At 39.2% G+C, this 27,514-nt stretch overlaps 1 long non-coding RNA gene across 2 annotated transcripts in view; it reads right to left on the reverse strand.

The window, feature by feature from the left end:
- Positions 1–1,157: 1,157 nt before the first annotated feature.
- The window catches only part of LOC142426238 (uncharacterized), a 38,378-nt gene continuing 12,021 nt past the window's right edge, over positions 1,158–27,514 (reverse strand). Inside the window, exons 3-5 of one of the 2 annotated variants that reach the window (XR_012779733.1) lie at positions 26,922–27,071; positions 25,930–26,051; positions 1,158–1,217 (exon numbers count right to left, since the gene is read on the reverse strand). This is a non-coding gene — a long non-coding RNA (uncharacterized LOC142426238). Of the gene's footprint in view, positions 1,218–22,272; positions 24,728–25,929; positions 26,052–26,921; positions 27,072–27,514 lie in introns of those variants that run through there. The other variant, XR_012779732.1, reaches the window with a different exon arrangement.

A 27,514-nucleotide genomic window follows, 5' to 3' on the forward strand; every position in this document is an offset into this window, starting at 1 on the left:
CTCATCTCAAATGCAACATGTCCAAACTGAACTTGTCATTGTTACCCCACACATACACCCACCGTAACCTGGATTCCTAATCTGAATTAACGACCTCGTCCACCCAGTTACCTAAGCCAAAAACTTAAGTCACATAGCAGATTCCTACCTCTGTCTCACCGCCTAGAACCAAGTCTTGTAAGTTCTAAACATGTTTCCAATCAATAGTCGTTTTTCCTTTGACTCAACAATCCTACTCAGAAACTATCCCAAGGAAATAATATTAATAGAGCAGCCAGTAAACCAAAAGCACAGGGATTCGCCTCAGTGTTATATATAATACAGAAAAACCAATAAAGCATTATCATCTATGAGTAGGGGACAGATGAAGGTAAACACAGAACTGCTGTTGTTAGCAGCCATTGGTTAACATGCTCAACAACTACCTGAAAGGTGGCAGGTTCAAGCCCTTCCAGAAATGCATCAAAAGAAACACGTAATCGTCTAATTCATTTTCAGAACGTTGGTGTGATTGAAAACCCTTGGAGCACAGCTTCCCTCTGACACACCTGGTAGCGTCAGGAATCAAAATTGACAGCCTGACAGCTGGTTTTCAGGTGCTGATGGTTCAATAGTAGATTTCTTGATTTCCTTGATTGCTTCCTAACCAGTACATCTCAAGTACAACCACTCCCCTTAGGTGGAAGCTTGCATGTTACTCTGAAGCTGTGTAGGTTTTAGTGGAGTTTCCAAACTAAGATGGACTAGAAAAGAAAGGTTGAGGTCTGACCATCAGCCCATGAAAAGCCTGTGGATGACAGCAGTCTGATCAGCTCTCATGGGGATCTCTGCTGTCGTGGGGATGTCGCAGAACCCGGCAGCTTTTAGCTCCACAGTGCACAGGGCCACCTTAGTCAGTGGATAACTCAGACAGGTTGAGGGCAGACTGGATGTAGGCCATGGGGCAGGCGGGGGCAGGGCTGGCAGCTGCCAGTCAGGCTCTTGCTTGCTAGTCACCAGAGGTGACAAGATTCTCAATCTAAAGCAATCTTAGTCAGAGAAAACTGGAACACGTTAGTGAGAAATGGGATCAAAGCACAGTTTTAAGGTGGGAAAAAAAAATCCAAACATGTTGCCGCATTAGCCTCCAAAATAGTTAAGTAAATCAACATTCTTACCAACAGAATGTAAGCCCACCAATTTTCTCATACTCTTCATAAATGATATATGTGAACTGTCTGTCAATAAAAATATGAAAAAAGAAAGAAAAATCAATTAGCCTTATCTCAGTTTAAATATTTGAAAATAAAACAAATTAAAATGTATAATTTTCCTTTTAAAGCTTAATTTTTAAGTTGAGAAAACAAAAGTTACTTATGGGGAGATTTAATCATTCCAATGTAGGTAGAAAGTAAAAAGCAACCATTTTCCACACTCCACCCCAACTACCGTCGGACAGTCCCATCCCCTAAGGGCCCCTGACGTTAACTTTTCATCAGATTTTATATTATTTCTTGAAACCTAACCTATCCACCCACCAACATATTTGTAGTATCTTTTTATTCTCCCTTTATCTAGGTCTGCTTCATTTTTTTAAACATTGGACTAGAATTACACTTATAAATGCATACAATTTATCAAACTGCTAGATTATCCCTTTTTTAACCTTATGAGTACTACTGAAATGACTATCTTTGTATTTATTTCTTTGCCTCACAGTGCAAATATTTTAGAGAGATAACATCCACATCAGATCTGAGGTCAATAGGTTCAGTGACAAATTTCTTTCCAGAGACCTCAGCAATACATGTGTTCTTCACAGGGTTGGTATGTGGTTCTCCGTTGTTAAGCCAACATTTGATGTGGTCAATATTTTTTATCTTTTGTCTCTCCGAGCTGTGAAAGTCGAATCTGATTATTTGAATTTTAGGTATAATCACTAGGGTTAACATGTTTGTATCAACACTGGCCATTTGTAGTGCATCTGGACATTGCCCCCTTTTAGCCTTTCACCTATCGTTTACCTGTGTTCTGCCCTTCCTTTATATACCTGCAGAAATTGGTAATATATTATGGATAATCAGGATAATCAACCATATGAGACCAAAAGGTTAGCATTTGCCCAAAACCAAAGCTCAGAAGGCAGGAAGGGGCAGCAAGAACAGAATGCTGAACCTCAATGGAGAACCCACAGAGGAAGCAGGGAAAGTGATCTGATACTGAGCGATCGCAACCAATATAGACAATCAAAATGTACACACATTGTTGAGTAAAAAGGTAATTTGCTTTATAAATTTTATAAGTACAAATATATGTATCCATACACATATACATATGAGGGGGTACACCCCCCAAATCCAGAATTTTATTTTATTTATTCTCCCCCAAACTATGTATTTAAATTATTTTACAAAAAAGGTTATCGCTTTCAAAGTACTCTCCATGACACTTTGTACACTTGTCAAATCTGCGATTACATTCTTGGAAACATTTTTCAAACTCATCTGGATGGCTGACCCCTTCCTTGATTTTTTTCTTCAGCTCGTCTATGTTGTCAAATCGCTGTCCTTTCATGTCCCTCTTCATTCGGAGGAAACAAAAAGAAGTGGCACAGAGCAAGGTCAGGTGAGTAAGGTGAGTGGGACAAGAGATGCAAGCTGCTTTTTCGCCCAAAACTGGCACACTGAGATGGCTGCTTGAGCAGGTGCGTTGTCGTGGTGGCAAAACCAGTACCCCGTCTGTCACATAAGGCCATAAATCAGGCCTTTTTTTGTTGCGCCTTGATTAACAGTCTGACCTGGTGGAACGAGTTCCAAATGTGCTAGTAGTTGACATTTTTGTCCATTCGGGAAGTTGACATCTGTTCAGAACGAAGTTTGTCATAAATGGACATTTTACCTTTTTTAAAAATTTCACCTTTTTTGAAACAGGAAAACTACTCATACACTTGAGTTTTTCCCAGAGTGCTGTCCTTGTAAGCTGTGTTCAACATCATAACAGTTTCTGTGACATTCTTCCCTGAGCAGTAAACAAAATTTCACGGCCACATGCTGTTCTCTTAAATTGGCCATCACAAAAAAAAAAAAAAAATGAGGTTTGACCAAAACTGCTTCTATGAAAAAAATTCACTGTGACAGAGAGAACCTTCCCAGGCGACACCACTGGTCACATTAACTCAGAGTGAGTTGCTCGGTGTTCGCCCAGCATGAAAAATGCATACTATGAAAACTCTGACCAGTGGAGCTTTTTCCCTTTTGGGGGGAGTACCCCGTCATATGAAAACACACTCAACTGTATGTTCTGCAATATTTTCTGTCCATTTGTTATTTGTTGTATAACATTATTTATGGCATTTTTTTTACTCTATAGGATTTTAAAAATAAAATCCTTTTAGATAAAAAATTTCAAGATATCCCACTGCCATTGAGCCAAACCAAATCCTAGCAACTCAATACAGTATTTCTGAGGCCATAAATCTTTATGGGCACAGAAAGCTTCTTCCTTCACCCAAGAAGCAGCCCGATGCCTAACCCACAGCATCACGAGGGCTCCTTTTTTAGGGAAAATGCAGTCTTAACGTAATTGTGCAAGCTTTGTGTCGTAGTGTTTTGTTAAAGGATAAGGCAATTTCTTCATGAAAACTCTGAAAATTCATGGTCAGTTTTACATCTGTTGATCAATGTCCCATAAAAACAGCTCATTTTCTTGTTCAAAATGTTGTTAATGGACCATTGCAACAAATCGTCTGATTCAAACACCCGTGAGTTGCTTTTGTTTCTTCTCCCCATCCCCAGGAAGCTACCTCTTAGATTTCTCAACTGTTTCCACTCTTCACTGTTACCACAGCCATTGCCCTAGTTCAAGCTTTATCACTCCCTGAATTGAGTAACTGTAATAACTTCTGAATAGGTCTCTCAGCTTCCAGGTACAACTTCTTCCAATGCGTTATCCACAATGTGATGAAAGATACTTTGTAAAAAGAAAATCAGGTTATGTGACTCCATAGTTGACATTTTTCAAAGTGACATGTCAACCCTTTACTGTGGCCCCCTATCTCTTCGCTCTCATCTCTACCCACTTCCCTTTAAACTCCTGCTCATTCTATCCCTCTTCCCATGTGACACGTCCCTCTGTCTACGAACCTGTCCTTAGCTTCTTCATCTAAGTTATCTCCTAAACTCTGAAAACTCAGCTCAAGTTTTAACTTTTTAAAAAATACCAATGGTATTTCTGGCAATACCACCACCTCGAGTGCATAGCTCTGTCATACCTCACTTGGCATCAAGTCAATTCCAACTCATAGCAACTCTATATCAGATTTTCCAGACTGCGAACCATTAGAGGGAGTAGACAGTCTCATCTCTCTCTCACGCATTAGTTAACAGGTATGAACTTCCAGCCTCAGGGTTACATCTAATCATCTAAGCCATGGGGTTACATCTAAGTCAACATCTAATACCACTGTCACAGTACCTATCTAACTGTTCTAAAATGAAGTTCATAATAATTTATTCATTATATCCCAAACCAGGAAAAATCACACTGAAAGAAATAACTGTCAATCTACAATCCTACGTGTGGGATTTGTGCTTATTTTTGTCTTGGGTAATATGTAGTGGTAGAGGGGGAAAGATATTTGGAGGAAGCCTTTCCATACCTAGTAAAGGAAGGGCAAGTTAAAGAGTTTTTTAAACAGGCGAAGCTGAAACATTCCTCCTAAGTAGACTTGCAATAGTAATAAAAGGAAGGTTAATGGGATTCCTTCAGGCAGAAGAAAAACGATACCAGGTGGAAATCTGAGTTTTCAGAGGACTAAGAGATACCTAGATAAAGTCTCTAAAGAGAGGGAAGAATGAGTCATTAGGGACAAGGAAAGAATCGCCAAAAGAATGCAGAAGACCTGAAGTCATAACTCCCTGGATAACTGTGGAAGATTTTAAATGCTCAGCTCCTTAAGAAAGTATTGTTTAAATAATAATAAGGTACTGTGGGGTTATAATGGATATAAAAGTAAAAATTTAAATATATGGTGATGTTAACATTATAGACTTGTGTGCTATATGTGAGGTGGTATAGTATCATGTGGAGACTGTTAAAGGAAGTTAAAATATATACTATGTACCCTAATGCAACCATTAAATTAACAAAACAAAGTTATAGCTAAATCTCACGTGAAATGTAAATGGCGTAAATACCCCAATTAAAAGGAAGCGATTGTCAGATTGTATTAAAAAAAAAACATGCTAGTCAATAGAAACACACTTGAAAAAAGATTTATAGAATAAAGAGATTAATAGTTAGAAACTAGAAAAATATATACCATATTAATGCTAGCAAAAGGAAGCAGGAATGACTTTATTGATAGCTGACAAAAATAGATTTCAGAGCAAAGACTGTTTCCAGATATTTTATAAGGTCACTTAATCAAGAGGATATAACAATCCAAAATAATGAATACTCTTAATAAGAGATCAAAATACATGAAGAAAAAATTAATAGAGCTTTAAGTAGAAATAGGAAATCTGCAATTCTTGTCAAATATTTCAATAATCCTCCCTCAGTAATAAGTAGAAAGAAAGCAGTGGTGTCATAGCACATTTCACAACCCCTGTCAATCAAGTTGACCTAATTAACATTACAGAATTGACAATAGCAGAATACACTTCTTTTTCTGAAACAAAAGAAGTAGTCATTAAATTAGACCTGGTCTATACCATAAAACAAATATCAATGAGCATAACAGAATGTGAGTCATACAAAAGATGTTCTTGGACCACAGAGAAATCAAACCAGAAATCAAAAATAGAAAGATCTCTGGGAAAGTTCTGAGCTATTTGGACACCAAATAACAACTTACAAATAGTTCATCCATTGAAGCAATAGTCCAAACAATTTAGAAGTTATGATACATTCAATGAAAGAGGAAAAAATACATGGAAAAGTAGCACTGAGGGGCAAGCTTTAGCACTAAAATGCATTTCAAAAAGAAAGAAAGGTCTCTTTCTTTTTACATCCTACTTTGTTAAGTAGTAACTGAGATCTTAAAAGCTCATGAGCAGCCATTAATGTACAACTACTGGTCTCTCTTTGCCTGGAGGAAAAAAGAGTGATCAAACTGAAATACATAGAGAAAAAATTAGTCTAACAGATGAATGGACCACACCAATATTCTTCATAACCCTGAGACCAGAAGAAGCCTGACCAGATGTTGCTCAGCTACCCCCATCAAAGGCTCTGAAAAGAATCACATTATGTTATTGTTGTTGGTGCTATTGTTTTTCTGTGTGTGAAATCCAGGATAGGTAAATCTGTAGATACAGTTGCTGGATTAATGGTTTCCTGGAGTATGTCAGGGGAGGTTGGGAGAAATGGAGAGCTAGCAATGGTGACTATAAAAATGAAAAATTTCTAAAATTGATTGTGCAACTCTTCTTGATGTGATTGAACTGCTGGATTTTATGATTTGTGAATTATATGCCAATAGAATCACATTAGAAGGTCCTGGATAGAGTGGGAGAAAAATGTGGACCAGAACTCAATCATCAAAGGGATCAAGCATACAGATCAGATAGAAACAGGTGGAACCCCTAGGTCTATGATCCTGAGTCGTCTTTCAGGTCTGGAGCTGAACACACCTCTGTGTTCGAATAACCAAGCACTGAAGATCAGAAGGGCAGTACCTACCCATGAACAAAGCTCAGAGCATTGGGCAAGAAGGAAGAATGGACAGGAAACCGAGGGAAGAAATGGGAGAAATTAAGGGAATTGCAATGCATGAGTTGAAACAAAAATGTATATAAGTTGTTTAGTGTGAAACTGATTATCTGTTCTGTAAATCTTCACCTAATTCATATTTCAGGTTTTATTTTTTTTAATGACAACAATTTATAGGAGTGTTTTGCCTATTTTCCCTCCAGGAGGAGGCAGCCTCTTCTGTAGCGGGAATTTATAACTGGCAGATGCTGACAAATTGCTAACCAAGATTGATCAAAGTAGATTTTTAACAGTATTCTGACAGAATATGGGCATTCGGAATTTTTTCTTTACATCTTAAATTCTCTTAAGGAAAGAAGAAGAAAATCCACTTCAATAGAGTTCCAGACACTGGCTGCCTGGAGCAGGCACTGCAAACTTCCAAGGGAGATCTGCGTCAGAATCCAGGGTGCTACCTCGAGAGATCCTGCTCAGTCATGGACTGTGAGGCAAGGCACAGAAATAAATGTATACTTTAAAGGCTTCTACTTTAAGAAAATAGGGAAAAAAAGACCAAAGCAAACAGAATACAGTAAATATAACTAGGAACAGAAATCAGTGAGATAAGAACAAAGAAAAAAAATCAGTGAAACCTAAATTCAATTATTTGAAAAGATGAGTAAGAGAGATAAAGCTCTAAACTTACTGGAAAAAAAGAAAACAAATTACCAATGTCAGAAATATGGAGGTGACGTCAACACAGATTTTACAAAAGGGAATATTATGAATGACTTTAAGCCAATAAATTTGACAATTTAGAAGACATGGGAAAATCTATAGCAGACAAAGTACCAAAGTTTAGTCCAGAAAAAAATTAATAACTTAAGTAAATGTAAAACCATTAAGGAAATTGAGAGTTTATTCAAAAAATTTTGCACAAGATGAGCCAGTCAGGGTGCAGTGTAGCACCGATGAAACATACAACTTGCCTCTAGTCCTTTAATGCTTCCTCCCACCCCCACCCCCACTATCATGATCCCAATTCTACCTTAAAAATCCGGCTAGACCAGAGGCTGTACACTGGTACAGATAAGAACTGGAAACACAGGGAATCCGGGACAGATAAACACCTCAGAACCAATAATGAGAATAGCGATAGCAGGAGGGGAAGGGGAAGGTGGGGGAGAAAAGAGAAACCGAGTACAATGAAAAGTGGTTGAAGGGAGACATCAGACAGTGTAAGACATGAAAAAATAATAATAATTTATCAATGGTTTGTGAGGGAGGGTAGGCTGGGGAGGGAGGGGAAAATGAGGAGTTAATACCAAGGGCTCAAGTAGAAAGAAAATGTTTTGAGAATGATGATGGCAACAAATGTACATATGTTCTTGACACAATGGATGGATGTATGGATTGTGATAAGAGTTGTATGAGCCCTCAATAAAATGATTTTAAAAATTAAAATTAAAAACAACAACCAAAAAACCTTTCTCACAAAGAAAACTCCAAGACCAGATGGCTTCATGGGTGAATTCTAGCAAATATTTAAGGAAGACCATCGATGCAAACACTTCCAAAAAATTGAATAAGAGGATATCATGTCCAGCACATGTTAAGACTTCCACATTACCCTGATACCAGAACTAAAGACATTACAAAAAAGTACAAACTACTATCTCATGAACATAGATGCAAAAATTCAAGCAAAACTTTAGCAAATCAAGTTCAATAATATATAAAAAGGATAAAACATCATGACCAAGTTGAGTTTATCCAAGAAGGGCAAGGTTGGATTATATTTGTAAATAAATTGATATGATTTACCACATTAGCCCAGACTCAAAAAGAAAACCATGTGATCATCTCAATAGACTCAGATCAAATAAAACCTTTCACAGAACGCAACGTTTATTCCGGTAAAAACACTCAACAAACTAGAAATAAACAAGCATGTACTCAGCCCAATGAAGAGCGTCTACAAAAGGCCAGGGATGAGTCTGTGGGAGAATTTTCACTTTCTAAAAAGGAATCCAGGTTCAATGGCCAGCCAGTGCGCCCAACCACTACTGGAGACAGTTGTGTACCTATGATGTTGAACAGGTTTTCACGGAGATGCCAGACAAAGGGACACTGGGGGAAAAGGACTGGTGATCTGTTTCCAAAAATCAGCCAATGGAAACCGTAATCTCAGTAGTCACATTTCAAGATTGAAAACTAGATGGTTTCCGTCTGATAGAGAGCAACACAGGATGAGACCCCGACTTGTATTCAGCATGGTTGTTTGCTGTGCAATAGTGCAAGAAAAAGAAATTCATGCATTCAGGTTTTTAAAAAGTGAAACTCTCATTTGTAGATGCCATGATCACATATAGAGAAAACTACAAGGAATCCACAAAAGGCTACTAGAATAGTAAGTGCATTTAGCAAGCTTATATGGTACAAAAATATATATATTAAATATATATTAATATATAAAATCAATTTGATTGCTATATACTAAAACCCCAATCAACCCGCTGCCACTGAGTTGATTGCGACTCATAGCTGAGGGTGTGAATCTTTACGGGAACAAACAACCTGAACTTTATCCCCACGACTTTGTAGTTAGCCGACAAACGCCTGACCCCATCAATAAACAATTGCACATTGAGAATTTTTCAACAGTATGACTTTAAGAACATAAAACCATGAAATATTTGTAGACAAATCTGACAAGAGGTATGAAAGATTTGTTTGTTGGCAACTACAAAATATTGCTGAGCAAAATTAAGAAAGGTAGTTCTACTCTGTAACGCATGGGCTCCGTGCCTTGAGAACAACTTCATGGCAAATATACAGAAAAGAAACTAATGAAAAGGAATGAAGATAAGGGAAAACACACAGTGACTGAGTGATGACCTAGACCAGTGGTTCTCAACCTTCCTCATGCTGCAGCCCTTTAGTACAGTTGCTCATGTTGTGATGACCCCCCCCATAAAAGTTTTTTCGTTGCTACTTCATTACTGTTATTTTGCTACTGTTATGAATCATAATGTAGATATCTGATATACAGCATGTGTTTTAATTGTTACAAATTGAACATCATTAAAGCATAGTGATTAATCACAAAAATAAGATGTGATCATATTGTGAAATACTTATTTCTAATTACAAATAAATGAAATTTTGTCTTGAAGCATAATGTAGCATGGGCAACGGTCTTAATGTAACAACAGTAAACTGCATTGCCACATTTTGTGACAATATGTGTAAAAAGCCAACATCAGTGCAAAGGTTGAGATAGCTTCTTTCTCACCAGATCAGATATTCTCAGGGCAGTCCTTGAAAGAGCACAATGAAGATCATCTTCCATAACAAGCCTACTGCTGTACTTAGACTTGATAACCAACAAGCTGGAAAACCCTGTTTCACAAAGATAATGTTTCTGGAAATGGAAGAAGACGGTGCAACACAGTCCCAGACAGAACAAGGTATGACTGTAACTATCCTGTTTTTTGATCCTGAATTTTGTAACTGGCATTGTAGGGAAATCAGTTCTCGCTGCATCGCTGTTAATAAGTTCAGTGAACTCCTCTTGTGCTGTCTCAGGGACATCTTCAACTTTGACTGTGAATGGGCTCTGGCAAGTGCAAATGGGGGATCAGGTAGATTTGGAAAGTACGATGAAATTTTGTCTGCAAGCATGTGCAAGTGTTCTTTCACAGAAATTATCATCATAATCCTTTTGTCTGGTCCAATGTCATGTTCCTCAAAGAAAGCAGATAAGGCAGGCAACATGTAAATTTTATTTTCATCCAATTTTTTTTTTTTTTTTGCCAAAGCTGAAGTTTCATTTGGAATGATCGGATCTTTGCAGACAAATGGAGGCATGTTACATTTGGTCCTTGCAGTGAAAAATATAACTCATTCAAGATGGCAAAGATGGCAACCAAGTAAGCTATTCGCTGCAGTTCCCTTTATCGCTGAAAAGTGCTTCGAATTGTGATTTTGCTTTCTGATTAAAAATGTTTTGAGTTCATCACAAAGTTCAAAAACATGCTTTAAAACTTTTCCTCTCGACAACCATCTTGCCTCGGTGTGAAATAGCAGAGCATTATTCGGTGCATCCAAATCATTGCACAGTTGCAAAAACAATTGACTGTTTAAAGTACTCACCTTTACAAAATTGACAGAACTTACGACACTTTTCATTACTTCTTGTAACTCTTTTGGCAGCGTCTTCATTCCTAATATTTGCCAATGAATCATACAGTGAGTTCCAATGTCTTTTGATGACTCATTCAGTACCAAACATTGAAATTCAGATTGACATCCGAGCATAGCTAGAGTACTATCTTTGCAAACACCACAAACCTTTTCCCAAGAGATCTTATGCTCTTTCAGAAATGAACCTACTATGTCAAATACATCATGTACAGTAGTTGTCAGCTCAGGAGGTTTGCAAAAAGAAACTCATCTTTAAAGTCGCCATCATTAATATACCTCACGTAAACCAGTAACTGAACAGTTTAAAATGTCTGTGGATTCATCGAGCTGGATGCTAAATATTGGAAGTGGAGCATATTTAATTTCCTGGATTACCTGATCAAGAATATCAACATACATGTCATCTATTCTTCTGTGGACAGTGTTGTTAGATAATGAAATTGCACTCAATTTTGTAGCAAATTTGTCTCCGATCATAACTTGAACAATGTCTTTGGCAATAGTAAATCCTCAGCAATGGTGTGAGGTTTCATAGCTCTGGTGATGCTGAGTGCCACCAAATATGAAGCTTCAATGGCTGCTACATTTTGTTTGTGATATTTGCCACCAGTGTTTGCTTATAAAATAGTTGGTATCCTTGTCGACACAGCTCGGATGCTTGCTCTCAAAATGGCGTTTTAGTTTGTTCAGCTTCACAGATTCGGCTGATAGAACTTCACAACAAATAACACATTGTGGTTTCTCAATTCCTGCTGTAATTAATGATGTAAAACCATACTGTAAAATATCCTCACTATATTTTCTTTCCTTAACATTTTTCTCTACATGATCCATTATCATAGGATAGTTTGCTAATGAAAATAATATACAACAATAGCTTTAATAATAGAAAAGATGATACATGGCATAGTTCAGTCAATACAGTTCATTAAAGTTTCCTATGATTTACCATTCTCTGTGGTTTTTTTACATACCTGTAACTATCAAAAGGGGGCAGTATTAATATCAACCCCAGCTGAATATAAAAGGATGGATCAGCATCCAGATTACGTTCCCATGGTACAAGTTTTTTTTTTCAATAGTTGATGATTTTACAGTACATGATTTTATATTTACCCAGTAATTATAATTCATGAAGCATCATTTTACTTCAATACTGCTGCTTTCAACACAGCAGCTGCTTTCTACACAGTAGCTACTCTCTATACTTGTGTGACTGGTCTGCATAAGTACCTTATGGCGCCAACTCTGTCACATACACCTGTATTTGTATGGGGTGTATGTGATGGGGTTGGCACGATGATGTCATCATGCAAGGTACTCATATGTAGGTGTATCTGCATGTGAGCGGACTCTCCTGGAGAATGATAAAGGAGCGGTGTCTCGGTTCCTAAGACCGTTAGAAATACGTGTTTTCCGATGGTCTTAGGCGACCCCCTGTGAAAGGGTCGTTCAACTCCCAAAGGGGTTCCGACCCACAAATTGAGAACCGCTGATCTATACCAAGTATAGATGTGTGGATTCTTCACTACACAACTTCAGGACTAGCACTCACTCTGAGTACAAGGTGGATAACACCCTTTGGAGTTGTGCACTATGAGAGTCTTCATCAACTTTCTTTTCTTTGAAATTTAAAGATTTATGGTTTATAAAAAGAACTAGACTGTCACAACAGGCCTTGATCCAGGCTTCTTAAATTCACATATGCTTAGAAGTGACTTATTCTCTCATCAGGAGATGTGAGAAGGGGAAAGAAAAGTAGAAGGTATAAGAAAAATATCAATATTGAAGTAGTAATGGTAAAATGACAATAATTAAAATTTGTTGACTATTTATTATGTGTCAGGCATGGTTCATTGCACTTTGCGCATTACCTGTTTTACTCTTTACGACAAGCCATTGAAGTAGGTACTATTTTAATTCTATTTTATAGATATGGGAATTGAGGATCAGAAAAGTTAAATCACTGGTCCAAGATCACACCGCAGTAAAAGTGGTAGTGATGGAAAGTGGGAGAGTTTGGCTCCTCCACTCTGTAAATTGTGATTATTGATGAAAACTTAATTTTAGGCTTTTGCTAGTTGGAACATTTCTTTATTTCTGGCAAAAATCAATATTTGTTTTAATCAAACAAAGCAGTCCTTTAGGGAGATCTTACAAAATCAAATTTAGGAATGAAGAAAAAATATTTTCTAAATACAATTTTCAATACAATTATAATAATTCTCCAACATAAGCCCAACATTGAAAACAGAAAACACCTAGTGTTACATCTGCATTGCGTGCAAATGCTAAAGAGGAAGGGATGGTTTTAATGGATCAGAAAATGCTAGCCTAAAAATGTTTAAAACAGATCCTATCAGTAGTTTTACTTCAAAGAGCTAAAGCAGGATGATACACAACTTTTCTAGAGGATTTAGGCTCTGCTTCCTAGCACTTTGTGGAAACTCCCAGCTTATAGAATGAATAAATAGTAATATTGTGTAGAAATAAGGAAACATCACAGATGAACTGATAGAAGTAGAAGAAATAAATAAACAAACATTGGGAGAAGCATTCACAAAGGCCTTCCTTACCAAAGGAAATGGTAGTAGAGCTGGGGAAATGGCTACTAAGGCACATGGCACATACAAAAAACACCTATTACCCTGCATTCAGACTCCTAGTCGAGACCCTCGAGGACAAAGCGGAATTGCCTCATAGGTTTCCAAGGCTGCCATTTTTATGGAACCGGGCTGCCACTTCCGTCTTCCATAGAATAACTGGTGGGTTTGAACCACCAGCTCTTGGGATCTGCAGTCCAAGTTTAACCACTCTTCTACCAGGTCTCCTTACACATAGTACCAAGCGAAAATCAAGCCCTCTACCACGCAGTTGATTCGAATTCGTATTGGCTCTTTGGCAGGGGGTTTAAAATGGCAAATCTTCATATGAACAGACAATCTCATCTTTCTCCCTCTGATCAACTCATAGGGTTGAAACCCCACCTTGCAGTTAACAGTCTGATGCTGTAGCGCTCCCCCCAAAACCCACTGCCATTGAGTCCATTCCAGCTAACAGCGACCATATAGGACAGAGTGGGTTTCTGTAAATCTTTCCAGCAGCGACAGTGCACCTTTCTCTGGTTTTGAACTTCTGACCTTGAGGTTAGGAGCCCACCAGGAAACCCACTACATTCCCAGGATTCCTTAAACACCACAACACAGGAGGCCTAAAATATTCCTAAAGGGGGATATCATGCTTTGTTTATCTTACTCCTTGCTTCACAAGTTCTGAATATCTGCATTTCTGCACATCCAGTATCATATTCATGTTGAAATGACTGCTACCTTGCATGGGATTTTAATTTGAAAAGCCAAATTCTGAAATTGTGTTTTCAAGTATAAGAAATGCAACAACTATCTTTGTGTATTTGTTCCCGCTGACTGCCCCAACACACACACACACACACACACACACACACACACACACACACACACACACACACTGGTATTAGAATAAAATCAGAGCCACAAAGTAAAAGATTTCAAATAAAGCTAAAATATCATGTTCAATATGTAACAGTATGGCCTACAAACTGCTAGCAAATAGTTTTCATACCTTAGTGTCAATTGCCCAACAAACAAGGCAAGCACCAGCTTACTTGTGCTTACTTAGTAATCTGTAGTGAGCACATGCAGTGAACACAATGTGGTAAAAAACATGAAACTCTTCGCTGCAGGTCAGGAAATGAGCACAAAAGCCCATGGTTGCCTTGCTTATTGAGTAATCGGCCCCTGTTTATTTGTTTAAGTCATCTGGTGAATTCCTTAAAATTGCACCTTGTTTGTACTTCTGCATATACATTTTGCATTCACGGAAGCTTCTGCTGCAGCTGCTAGAGCAGAAAGGAAGTGTAGGCTCGCATGGAGCTGTGACAAGAGTGCATTTTAAAACTTTTCTTTCTTCCTCTCCACATTTAGCCTAAAATTAGCACCTGGCATATGGAATATTCAGCAGGTAGCTCAGCAGGGACAGGCTTACTGTATCTCAGGCCTGCCACTGAGCTGTGTGACATTTTGGCTTGCTACAGAACGGGTTTTTGTGTTGGTGTGCATGCGCACAAGTGCATGGACGTGGTGAGGGGGGGGTCTCCTAGAGGAAAGAGTGGAAAAGACAGAGGAACGAAATACTTATGAAGACCTATAACTCGAAGAAGAAGGAAATGTTTAGAGAAAGGACTATATTTGTGTGTCTTGCATACTATTTAAGTTACAGAACCAATTCAAATTGCATTATGTTGGACAATAAGGAATTGCTTTATAACATAAATATTTCTTTTCTTTTTTTAAACATAAATATTTCTGGGAACCTCACTTTATAAGTACCATCAGAATACTTTTTGAATAGAGTTTGAAGGCCCCCATTCAAAGTTCATTGAGATAACTCCCCCAAACTTTATGAAAGGCAGTTAATGAATCAATATTCGTAAACATCAATAGAGTACCATGCACACTATTCTAGCCAATGGAGCTTTAACGAAGGAAGTCAGGTTCCAAATGGGAAGGACATTGAGCAAGTAAAATAAATTAGCCTTGGATTTGGTCGGTGAAGAAGTGTTGGCTTGATGATTAAATGAAAGGTAGACTTATCAACCATATCTAACAGCGACCACTAATTGCTTACTCAATATCCTATTTTTTGACGTATTCGATTCATTTAGTCCCAAGAGTATGAACATGCTTTGATGAAAATTCCTATTTCCCAGTCTTTACTGCAGATAAAACAGACAGCATAAACCAAACTTATTGCCTTAGAATCCATTCTAACTGACGTATAACGAGTCTAAGAGTCACTGGATTCCCAAGGCTGTACATCTTTACAGAAGTAAACTGCCACATGTGTCTCCCATGTAGGACGGATGGGTTTGGAACCACCAACCTTTTGGTTAACAGCCCAACAGTTAACCATTACACCACCAGTGTTCCTTCACTGAAGATAAGAGCAGTCAGTAAGACATAAGCAGACATCTGTGGGTGGGATGTCCATGAAAACTCTTTAAAGTTCAGTATATTGATTAAATGTAGTGAAATTATTAGTATTACAAAAATACATTATAAATCCAATGCAATTGTGATCCAAATCCCAGCACAATTATTCAAAGATATGGAAAAACTAGTCACCAACTTTACATGGAAAGAAATCCAGAATAAACAAAACACTACTAAAAACCAAAAGCAAAGTGGGAGGCCTTTCACTCCCAGATTTAAAAACCTATTACACAGCCACAGTAATTAAAACAGCTGGATACTGCTATAACAATAGACATACATACCGATGGATCAGAATTGAGAATACAGAAATACAACCAAGTAGCAACCAACACTTGATCCTTGATAAAGAACTAAAACATATTAAGTGGGGAAGAGATAGCCTTTTCAATAAACGGTACTGGAAAAATTGGATCTCCATCCACAAAAGAATGAAACAGGACCCACACTCCATACCATGTACAAAAACAAACTCAAGATGTATAAAGATCTAAATATAAACCCCAGAAACATAAAGACATCAGTGAAAATATAGAAATAAACCTAAGGCCCTAATAAAAGACCATCAATACACCATCAAACATAATGAAAAACTCCCACACCATAGAAGACAAAATAGAGGGCTTGAACCTTCTAAATAGATGATATCTATGAACATCAAAAGAGAACCCCTAGATTAGGAAGAATATTTAGCAATGATATATCAGATAAAGGGCTAATTTCAAAAATCTATAGAAAAACTACAACACCTTAGTAAGAAAAACTACAAAACCTTAATAAGAAAACACAAATAACCCAATAAAAATGTGGACACAAGACATAAATAGACAATTTACCAAAGGTGAGATCCAGGTGGCCAACAATCATATGAAAAAATGTGTGTGTTTATTAGCCATAAGAGAAATACAAATGAAAACTACAATGAGCTACCACCTCACACTGATGCACTTAGCAAAAACTAATTTTTTTTTAAAACAGGAAAACAAAAAGCTGGTGAGGACATGGAGCGGTTGGAATGCTCGTACATTGCCAGTGGGATTGTAGATTGCACAACCACTGTGGAAATCAGCATGGCACTTCCTGAAACAAATGAAAATACAAATACCTTACGATCCAGCAATCTCTCTACTTGGTACATACCCTAAAAAAATGAAGAACAAACACAAATAGGAAGAGCCAGATGCACACCTATGTTTATTGCAGCAATTTCTATAATAGCAAAAGAGACACAACCAAAAGCCCAACTTCAGAGGAACATATAAACAAACTCTAGTATATTCATACAATGGAATGTTCTGCACCATTAAAAAGCACCGATGAGACCTTAAGACATGGACAAAATTAGACAACATGATGCTCAGCAAAGTTAGTCAATCTTACAAAGATAGTCTATAACACCATTACTATGAAGGGGGAAAAAAAGAAAAAATGGTTGTCACACTAAAGGATAAGACTTTAAAGACAACGATAAGGCTCTTTAAAAGAAGGGACCAGCCTTTAAGACCCCAGACACTATCTCTTTTGATAGTCGGGCACCATCAGCTTTCTTCACCACATTTGCTTATGCACCCATTTGTCTTCAGCGATCCTTTCATGGAGGTGTGCAGTCAATGATATGATTTTTTGTTCTTTGATGCCTGGTAACTGATCCCTTTGGGACCACTCGATCACACAGGCTGGTGTGTTCTTCCATGTGGACTTTGTTGCTTCTTAGCTAGATGGCCGCTTGTTTATCTTCAAGCCTTTAAGACCCCAGTCACTATCTCTTTTGATAGCCGGGCACCATCAGCTTTCTTCACCACATTTACTTGTTCACCCACTTTGGCTCCAGCCGTTGTGTCGGGAGAGTGAGCATCATAGAGTTCCAATTTAATAAAAGCAGGTATTCATGCATTGAGGGAGTGTTTGAGTAGAGGCCCAAGGTCTTTCCGCCACCTTAATACTTGACCTATAAATATAGACACATAGATCTATTTCCCCATCCTCCTATATATATTTGCATGTACATGTCTTTGTCTAGACCTCCATGAATGCCCTTTGACTCCTAGCTCTTTCCTCCATCTCCCTTGACTTTCCTCCTGCCCTACTACCATGCTTCGTTGCCACCTGGGCTAGAGTATACCTCTTCTCTAAGCAACATTACCCTTGATCATTTCCCACCAGGCCTGCCACTCCCCCTTCTCTACCATTTGGGGTCCCATGTTTTTCCCTTGTCCCTGGGTTTGTTAACACCACTTCCTTACCCCCCCTACCCCCCCACCCCAAGTCCCCCCGGAACTGTCGGTCCCGTTGTTTTTCCTCCAGATAGTTCATCCAGCCTGTCCTATTCAGACAGACCTGTGGAGACACTAACATGCACGAAAACAAGACAGAGGAAAACAAAGCAACAGTATACAACCAGGCAACAAAACAACAAAAACAAACCACTGACAAAGAACAGAACAAAACAGTTCACAAGAGAAAAGCTTGTAATTAGTTCAGGGATCGTTTGCTGGCCCTTAGGAGCATTTTCCAGTCCAGTCTGTTGGGGCACCACGCCCTGGCCCCAAAGTCCACTTTCAGCATTCCCTGGGGACCTTGCCACTCCATTCCCTTGCTGTTCCGCTGCACTCCCCCAGTGATTTGCCTCGGTGTGGTGGGATCAGGTCAGGTGCAATTCCCACACTGTGTCTCCGGTGCTGTCCCCTGTATCGCCCTTAGTCACTGATTGGCATCATTTCTCATAGTGGGGCCAGCCATGTTGTTCTCTCTGTGGACTGGCTGCTCTACTCAGGAACATCATCATCACGGCCTGGTGGGCCAGGCTGTGCTCCACTCTCTCCTCCTGCCCCTTCATCTTCTCCCGTGTGCTCTGATCAGATATGTTCATCTCCCGGGGCTGCAGAGTCAATGTCGTCCTTTGGAACAAATTCTTACAAGCGGCCATCTAGCTCAGAAGCAAAAAAGCCCACATGGAAGAAGCACACCGGCCAGTGCGATCACGAGGTGCCTAGGGACCAGGTATAAGGCATCATGCAAAAAAAAGATATGTGTGTGTATGTATGTGTATATATGTGTATATGTATATATATACCATATTAAATGAAGGGGGAAGTGCAGAGTGGAGACCCAAGGCCCAAGTGTCGACCAATGGAGATCCCCTCATAGAGGGGTTTAGGAGAGGAGATGGGTTAATTAGGGTGTGAGGTAGTACCGATGAAGAACACAGCTTTCCCCCAGATCCTGGATGCTTCCTCCCCCCAACTACCATGATCCGAAGTCTACCTTGCAGGGCTGGATAGGGCAGAGGCCGTACACTGGTACATATGAGGGCTGGAGGCACAGGGAATCCAGGGTGGATGATACCTTCAGGACCAAGGGTGTGAGGGACGATGCTGGGAGAGTGGAGGGTGAGTGGGTTGGAAAGGGGGAACTGATTACAAGGATCCACATGTGACCTCTTCCCTGGGAGAGGGACAGCAGAGAAGGGGGGAAGGGAGACTCCGGATAGGGCAAGATATGACAAAATAACGATGTATAAATTACCAAGGGCACATGAGGGAGGGAGGGGAAAAAAAAAGAGGACCTGATGCAAGGGGCTTAAGTGGAGAGCAAATGCCTTGAGAATGATTGCTGATGCAAGGGGCTTAAGTGGAGAGCAAATGCCTTGAGAATGATTGGGGCAGGGAATGTATGGATGTGCTTTATACAATTGATGTATGTATATGTATGGATGGTGATAAGAGTTGTATGAGTCCCTAATAAAATGTAAAAAAAGAAAAGAGGAGAAAAAAATGATTAGGGCAAAGACTGTACAGATGTGCTTTATACAATTGATGTATGTATATGTATGAACTGTGATAAGAATTGTATGAGCCCCAATAAATTGTTTAAAAAAAAAAAAAGAAGGGACCAGAAAGTAAGTAGGAGGAAGAGTGGAGGAGAGAAAACGAGAATGAAAGAGAATCACTGCTACGGGGGTTGGGGGACCAATGGCGGATTTCATGAGATGGGCCGTGCAGTGACATTCCGTGATTTTCTTCGTATGTGTCACATTCCACAAACAAAAGGGAAATATTATATAAATAAATAAAGAAATGATTAAAGGTAAAATGACCCTGTAGATCAGCACTTCTCAACCTGTGGGTCATGACCCCTCTGGGGGGTGGAATAACCCTTTCACAGGGGTCAACTGATTCATAACCATCACAAAATGACATTTAGGAAGTAGCAATGAAAATAATTGTATGGTGGGGGGTCACCACCACATGAGAAACTGTATTCAAGGGTCGCTGAGAACCACTGCTGTAGATTCCGTCCCTGTTACAATTAGGCATTGGTTTGATTGGCAAAAAAATGGAGATAAAGTAAAACTGGCTTCTTGAGTGACAATAAGAGCAAACAAACAATAAAGCACAGTACATTGAGTCAACAGAGTGGGAGCATTTTTCCTTGTCATGCCTTCTCTCTGCCTGGAATGTGATCGTTGGAGCACAGCAGCGAGATGTGACCAGACGTCACTTGGAGACAGAGGCTCTCTACTGAGGATACTCAAACAAAATAATAGGAACTATTATTGATCACTAGGTAGTCAAAATACTGGCCCCGGTAGCCAAATATTAGGGATTTATTTTGCTAGAAAAGGAGCAGGTTGTCTTGTTTAAGCTACTGTTATTTCAATTCTCTTTTATTTGCCATCAAAACAATACTTAGGAGACACTGAGCTTCTGTTAAGGCTGATGGACAATTCAGACTGGTTAGTGGTGTTGTTGGGACAACATAATGTACTAGTTAACGTCGCTGAACTATCCATGTGAAGATTGTAGATACAGTAAGTGTTTTAGGCCCTATTTATTGATCACAATTAAAAACAAAACAAAACTATTCAAATGGGTACTCAATGATAGAGAAAGAAGTTGCTTGGGGATTTGGGGTCACAGGAAGACGTTTAGCCTTGGCTGAACTGCATGAGGTGTTGGAAATATAAGCTAAAGATATAGATTTGGGATTGAGTCACATAAGAGGTGTACAGTTTATCATCTTCAGAGACTGATTCTCAGTTTTCTTCAGGTCATGGCTATGGTAATGACTTTCTATTTTCTATTTCTGAGCACTTAATTTGTACTTGACCTTGAGTGTAATAAAGGCAGTTGTGCATAGTAGTGCAGGACAGTAAAAAGAAGCATGTAAGCTCAAACCATGAAAAATGATCTTAATAGACAGTGGGAAAATTATGATTCCTCTGTGCCCTCTGACAATGTTGTGAAAATATTAAAACCCTCCTATTAGTTATAAATATAGAGATAAATGACAAAAATAGTAAAGCTGTTACTTATTTCATATTATGAAATTTTAGGCATTAGAGAAATACTAAGAAGTAAAGTGTTTTATATCTTTGTAAAAGTATCCAGAGTAGTTTCAGCAGTGCTTGTCTTCTTTGTATAATTTACTATACAGCGTGAGGATCTTCTGTATGCCTTGGTGCACTGTCACATTCCTTCCTAAGTATGATCAGCTTCCAACATTTTATCCTTCAGCCATTCATGTCATGAAATATCTCTGAGAGTTCCTTTAATGTGAAGTTGGGCTCTTCTGGGTGCCAGCCTCGTTTCTTATGGGACATCTTCGTCCTTGTTGTGTCATAACCATTTTTGTCTTTTATATAAATAACTTTGTCTTCACTGACTTTGTCTGCATATCTAAGTCTCTTGAATGGCCAGTGTCAGCTATTTCATCTATATGGTCTATAAATCTCCACTTATGTTCAATTGAACATTTACTTTTCATTTCTTTGCTACACTTTCATGTTGGTTGGCCAATTCCCTCTTTTGACTATCCATTTCTGTAAAGTGTCAGGTAGTTTTATCATAAGAAGATGCAACACAACTAACTATACACTGCCTGTGCATGAGCTAGGTAATAAATATATGAGGACCAATCACAGGTATAGTTTAAAAGAAATGATGTGATTATTTCTTGGTTACTGATCATGATGTCATTTACATATTGATTTATAGACTGAAGAACTAGCAGTACTTTATGTAATGACCAAGCTGAAATGAATTATGATAACTAAATTTGAATTGGGATGTTGAGGTATTGGGTTATAGACACATGTCTAAGATATTGTGGGTTTGGAAAAAATTTATAAAATTGTTTATAAGAGAGAAAAGGAGGGGGAGAAGGGAAATGGGGAGCTGATATCAAGGTCTCAAGTAGAAAGAAAATGTTTTGAGAATGATGATGGCAACATATGTACAAATGTGCTTGACACAATGGATGGATATATGGATTGTGATAAGAGCTGTAAGAGTGCCCAATAAAATGATTTATAAAGGAACTATGGAAATAAAGTGGATTTCTTAGTTTTTATTTATGCATATAAAAGTTATGTTTACACTTAACTTAGTACATATACTGTACTATATGATACAAGTATGCAATAGCATTATGAAAAAGTTGGAAATATTGTGAGAATTACCAAAATGTGACACAGAGAGATAAAGTGAGCCCATACTGTTAGAAACAATGGTGCCAATGGGCTTCCTTGATAAAGGGTTGTCACAAAACTTTAATTTGTATAAAACAAAACAAAAACAAAACACAGTTTTACAAAGCTCAGTAAGGTGAAGTACAGTCAAACGAAGTAAGCCTCTATTGAATTGAACCTGACTGTTGTTAGCGGCTAGGGGTTGATTCTGACTCACGTGGGTAGAACTGCTCCACATGACTTCTACAGCTAAGACCTCGGGAAAGCAAATCACAAAGCATGTCTTCTGAAGTGCCTCTGTGTGGGAGTCGCCTAAACTGGGTCAATTTAAGGATTAAGAGTGTAGGGGTGGAATCTAGGCTGTCAATCTGGAGACAGACAATGAGACTTCTGTGTGGGCATGGCCTTCTCCTGAGAATTCTGGGAAATCTGAGACTTCTTTCTTGGAAGCAGAAGACACCTTTCTCTCCTTGCTACTCCCAGAGAGACATTACAGAAGACAAGCCACATGGATGCAACCAGACCTCGGAAGCTGGAGAAGTCATAGACCCCCTGCCAGCGCTGAGATGCTGACAATGCCACTGGACCCAAAGACTTTATAGTCACTGGCTTGTGATCGTCCTGCATTTGGCTTCATTGCATGTGTTGTGCAGTGTGAGTCTGAAGAGGACTTTATAGATTGGTATCGAACATATGGACTAATATTGGACTAATATTGGACTTACGGATTTGATCTGGACTGGCCTGGGATGTTTTCTCAATGTTCAGTTGATCTTGCATATAAATCTCTTTCTTATACACATAGGTGTGTCCGTGGATTTGTTTCTCTAGTGTACCCAGACTGACACACTCTGACTGGAGTCTAAACACCATCTTTCAGCTAGTATTCAAGCACTTAACCATCTGCTTCCCCTGCAAACTTTAACTAAATCATGATAAACAAAATCCATGCATGTTGGAACCATACAAAGTGAGGTTTATCTGTGTGTGATCAGAACTGGTGAACAAAACCTAGACATGCCCATGTGTTAACCTGGGTTCTCTAGAGAAGTAAAACTCCTGGGGCAAAAAATACGTGTATATATATATGATCTATATAAATGTATACATATGTTTATATTTTTACATATTTATATTGAGAAGTTGGCTCACATTGTTGTAGAAGTGAGTAAGTCCAACTGGTTCAAGTCTGTGGATCAGATGCAAGCCAGAAACTTTTCCTGACTTGTATAGCTGCTGAGGCTGGTGAGTCAGGGAAGAGGAAGATGAAGCAGGAACCAGGAACCAGGAAGACCACAGGCAAGTAGAGGCAGAGGCAGACAATTCAAGGTCTGTAGGTCAGGCTTGTGCTGCAATAGGGCAGGTTGCTGATAGCTCCCAGGGTTGACAGGCAATATGGTGGCCGTTGGCTCAAAATCAGAAGTTGATGTAATAGATGCAAGCTCCACACCAGCAAAAGGGGAGAGAAAAGTCTTCCTCAGAATCTGCTTAATTAGGCATAGGCCACAACCCTGAGGGAATTGCCTTTCAATTGCACCAGGGCTGTAACCTGAGCAAGGAGTCTGCACTCCTCAGTAATCCTCTTACCACTGCCTTGCTGCCCAGGGCACATTCCATCGTGAAGCTTTTTATATTAAGTTAGGTGGGATTATGGGGGCAGATCACAACGGCCAAGCTACCAAGAGTTCTTGCCCAGTCAAGTTGACACGAAATGTATCGCACAAAATCTACAGTCAGGCTCTCCCTTTCACACATTCTCCTTCTCCTTATTTTTTTTTGAGCCGCTTAATTGTATTGCCTCCAGAGAGACAAGGGTAGTATAAACGGCACCCTAACTGAGCCAGTTTGTCTACTAATGGTTTTAGTTCAATAGATTGACGAAAATAGGAGAGTGAGGATGTTACAGTTATCCCCCATCATCTGTTTTTCTTCAATTTATTCTGAAATCATGAACTATAGCATTAGCACTGCGTTACTGGCTGTCGTAAAGTATTCCCAGTATAATAAATTCTCTGTTGTGCAATATTCTACAAGGTCGAATCTTTCATTGATTCAGTCTTTGGATAAATAGGTGCCAGGTACTACAAGGTGCATGGGAAAGAGGGCATCAGTGAACTAAACAGGCAATGAAGCTTCCTCTGTAATGCTTACATTTTCGTTGGTAATTGGGAGAGGGGAGGTCAAGTAAGGCATTAACCATGACGTTTACAACAAAACGCAAAGCAGTGTTATATGGTTAGTGATGAGAAAGCTAGACGTTTAAATACACACTTAAAAAATGTTAGCAACTTTGTTCAGATGATCAAAATACATATCACCAATGAGCAGCAGGTGGGCATCAATCCTGTACCTGAAAGAAGAGCACAGCATGTTCTTGTAGTACTCTGACCAGCTTTGCACAACGAATCTCATCATGAGGAAACGAAACACAAGACAAATCTAAAACGATGAATTTCCTTTTTAAAAAGGACTGGATTTAAGGCAATAAAACAGATCCTGAGCTCGTCCCACCTGGAGCAGAGCAGACTGAATGCAAAAGAAAACTCGAAGAAGCAATTAGTTCAAAGACTAAGAGCTCGCATGAACCACACAGCCTCCGCTAAGCTGAGACCAGAACTGTGGTGTCTGGTCACCACTACTGATCATTCTGACTGTAGACCACAGTCGAAGGTCCAGAGAGACTGGCTTGGGGGAAAAAAAAAAAAACTTGACCAAAATTCAAAGCAAAAAAAAAAAAGATATCAGACTTACTTTTCAGAAGGAGACTTATGAAATCTGACTTGTGGCTAAAGACCCTCCCCGAGGCCACCTTCCAGACCAACAATAGACAGACTGGAAGGCAACGTGAAGAATGTGTGCCTCAAAGCAATAAGTACACAAGATGAGAAGAACAACACTGCCCCTAAACCAACGACGAGAAGACAGGGACCAGCAAACAGAAGGAAAGGGACACACAGAGAAAGTAAGAAAGGTTGTCAAATATTCACTCATTGCTGGTGGGAATGCAAAACAGCACAGCCACTGTGAAAATGAGTTTGGCAAGCCCTCAAAAAATGAACATATAATCCAACAAGTTAAACCTTCAGAATATACCCAAGAAAGCAATGAGGCACACAGACCAATGTTCACTGAAGCATTGTTTGCTATAGTCAAAAGGTAGAAACAATCTAAATGTTCATCAGCAGATGAACGCATAAGCAAAATGTGGAACACGAGTAATATATAGTCTGCCGTAAAGAAAACGGAAATCCTGATGTATGCCACAATGTGAATAACTCTGGAAAACATTATGCCGAATGAAGTAAGTCAGTCACAAAAGAACAGATGGGGTGTGACTTCACTTCTCTGAAAGACTCAGACCAGGCAAGTGCCTAGAGATCATAAGGAGCCCTGGTTGCCCAGTGGGTAAGCATTCTGCTGCTAACTGATTTCTGTCTAGAAAATCTAGTGGGGCCAGTTGTACTTTCCTCCAGGTCACTCTAAGTAGGAATCAACAAACAGAGAGCAACAAAGCACACAACAAGGTAGAGATTGCAGTGGAATGGTGCTTACCAGTGGTTACATGCTTTCATCGTGGGAAGGTGATGTCATTGTTTTGGAAGCACTGAGTTTCTGTATATGGTGATGCACAACGTGTCAACAGATACTGGTGATGTCTGCACAGCAGGAGCTCACTGAATCATACATATGAAAAATGTTGAATTAGCAAATGTTGTGCTACCTATATTTTTACAACAATCATATATATTTTAAATGCCAAGGTCGCAAATGCTGACACAAAATAATTTTTTTTCACATATGAAGGCTCTCTAGTTCCAAGAATTCTGTTTTCCCAAAGGACAATTTTTCATATTGCTGTATCTGTAGCAGATTTCAATTTTAGGTTTATTTATAAACTATTCTCTCCTTAAGCATTAGTCTTGATGTTGTTTTGGCCATTGCCTTAACTTGAGCGAGCTAAAAAACAGAGTCTGAGCAAACATGAGAACCAGCACTTCAACAGGATGTACAATGTCCGGGCATTGAAGGTGAAAAAGACAGGGAAAAAGAGGGACATTAACTTAAGTACGTTACTGAGCTGCCCACAGCGTCATGAAGGGGCACAGAGGACTATCTCTGGGAAAGCCATATATAGAAAACTGAATCTGGGGCGATCCTTTAGTATAAATGCTTGTTTTATTCAGTACTATTTTATTCCCTGGCTTTCCTGTGCAATTGTGGCTCGGTATTAGAACATTTCTGAAATAAGAATTAAAGCAACAACAAAAGCCCATTTGCTGTGAAGACAATTAGGCTCATGGCAACCTCTTAATGTGTCACAGTAGCACTGTGCTCTAGATCGGTTTGCTGGATTTTTATTTTTTAAGTATATCGCCAGACTTTTCTTCCAAGATTCCTCGGGGTGAACTAGAACCTCTTACTTTTCAGTCAACCTCTGAGCATACACTGATCATTTGTAATAATCAGGATCTAGTCTGAAAAGAATGCTGGCATTCACCAGATTGTCTATGGAGGAGTCCTTTGGGACTCAAACAATTACCTACCTTCCCTTTTTACTGAGAGGTTGACATTTCATTTCTACTGAGGAGCAAAGTAACGCAGCCATCTGTTTGGAAGCACATCCTAGAGCGTGCGCTCGACATATGAATGAAATCATACTCTTGACTTCTGAGTTGAGCCTTCTTGGTGTTGACCTTGAAGAGAAGTATTACATAATCTTATATTCAAATGTATATTCTTCTATTCAAACAAAAGTTTTGAACAATTTCAAAGTCAAATAGAAAAAATCTGTAGGTATGCTATGGTTTGGGAGATCCCCGTTGATCCCGTTTCCCTTGGCTGGTTTAAAGGCCAGGTCTAAGATGCTCTGGTGGCACGGTGTACTAGGTATGGGGCTGCTCCCACAAGTCAGTGGTTGTTCTGTAGGGAGAGAGATGAGATGATCAGCTTCTGTGAAGAGCTGCAGCCTCTGAAACCCTACATAGTATTGCTACGGGTCAAGGTCAACTTGATGACAGTAGGTTGGGTTTGGAGTCTAAGAAACTGAGAGTCCTGGATAGCTTGCCCAGGGACTTAGACTTTCAGTTGGTGCTAAGCGGGGGAACCAAGGAAAGTTTTGGTGTAAGGGTGCAGTGTC

This window comes from Tenrec ecaudatus, chromosome 14 (assembly GCF_050624435.1).
Source record: "Tenrec ecaudatus isolate mTenEca1 chromosome 14, mTenEca1.hap1, whole genome shotgun sequence".
Taxonomy (NCBI): domain Eukaryota; kingdom Metazoa; phylum Chordata; class Mammalia; order Afrosoricida; family Tenrecidae; genus Tenrec; species Tenrec ecaudatus.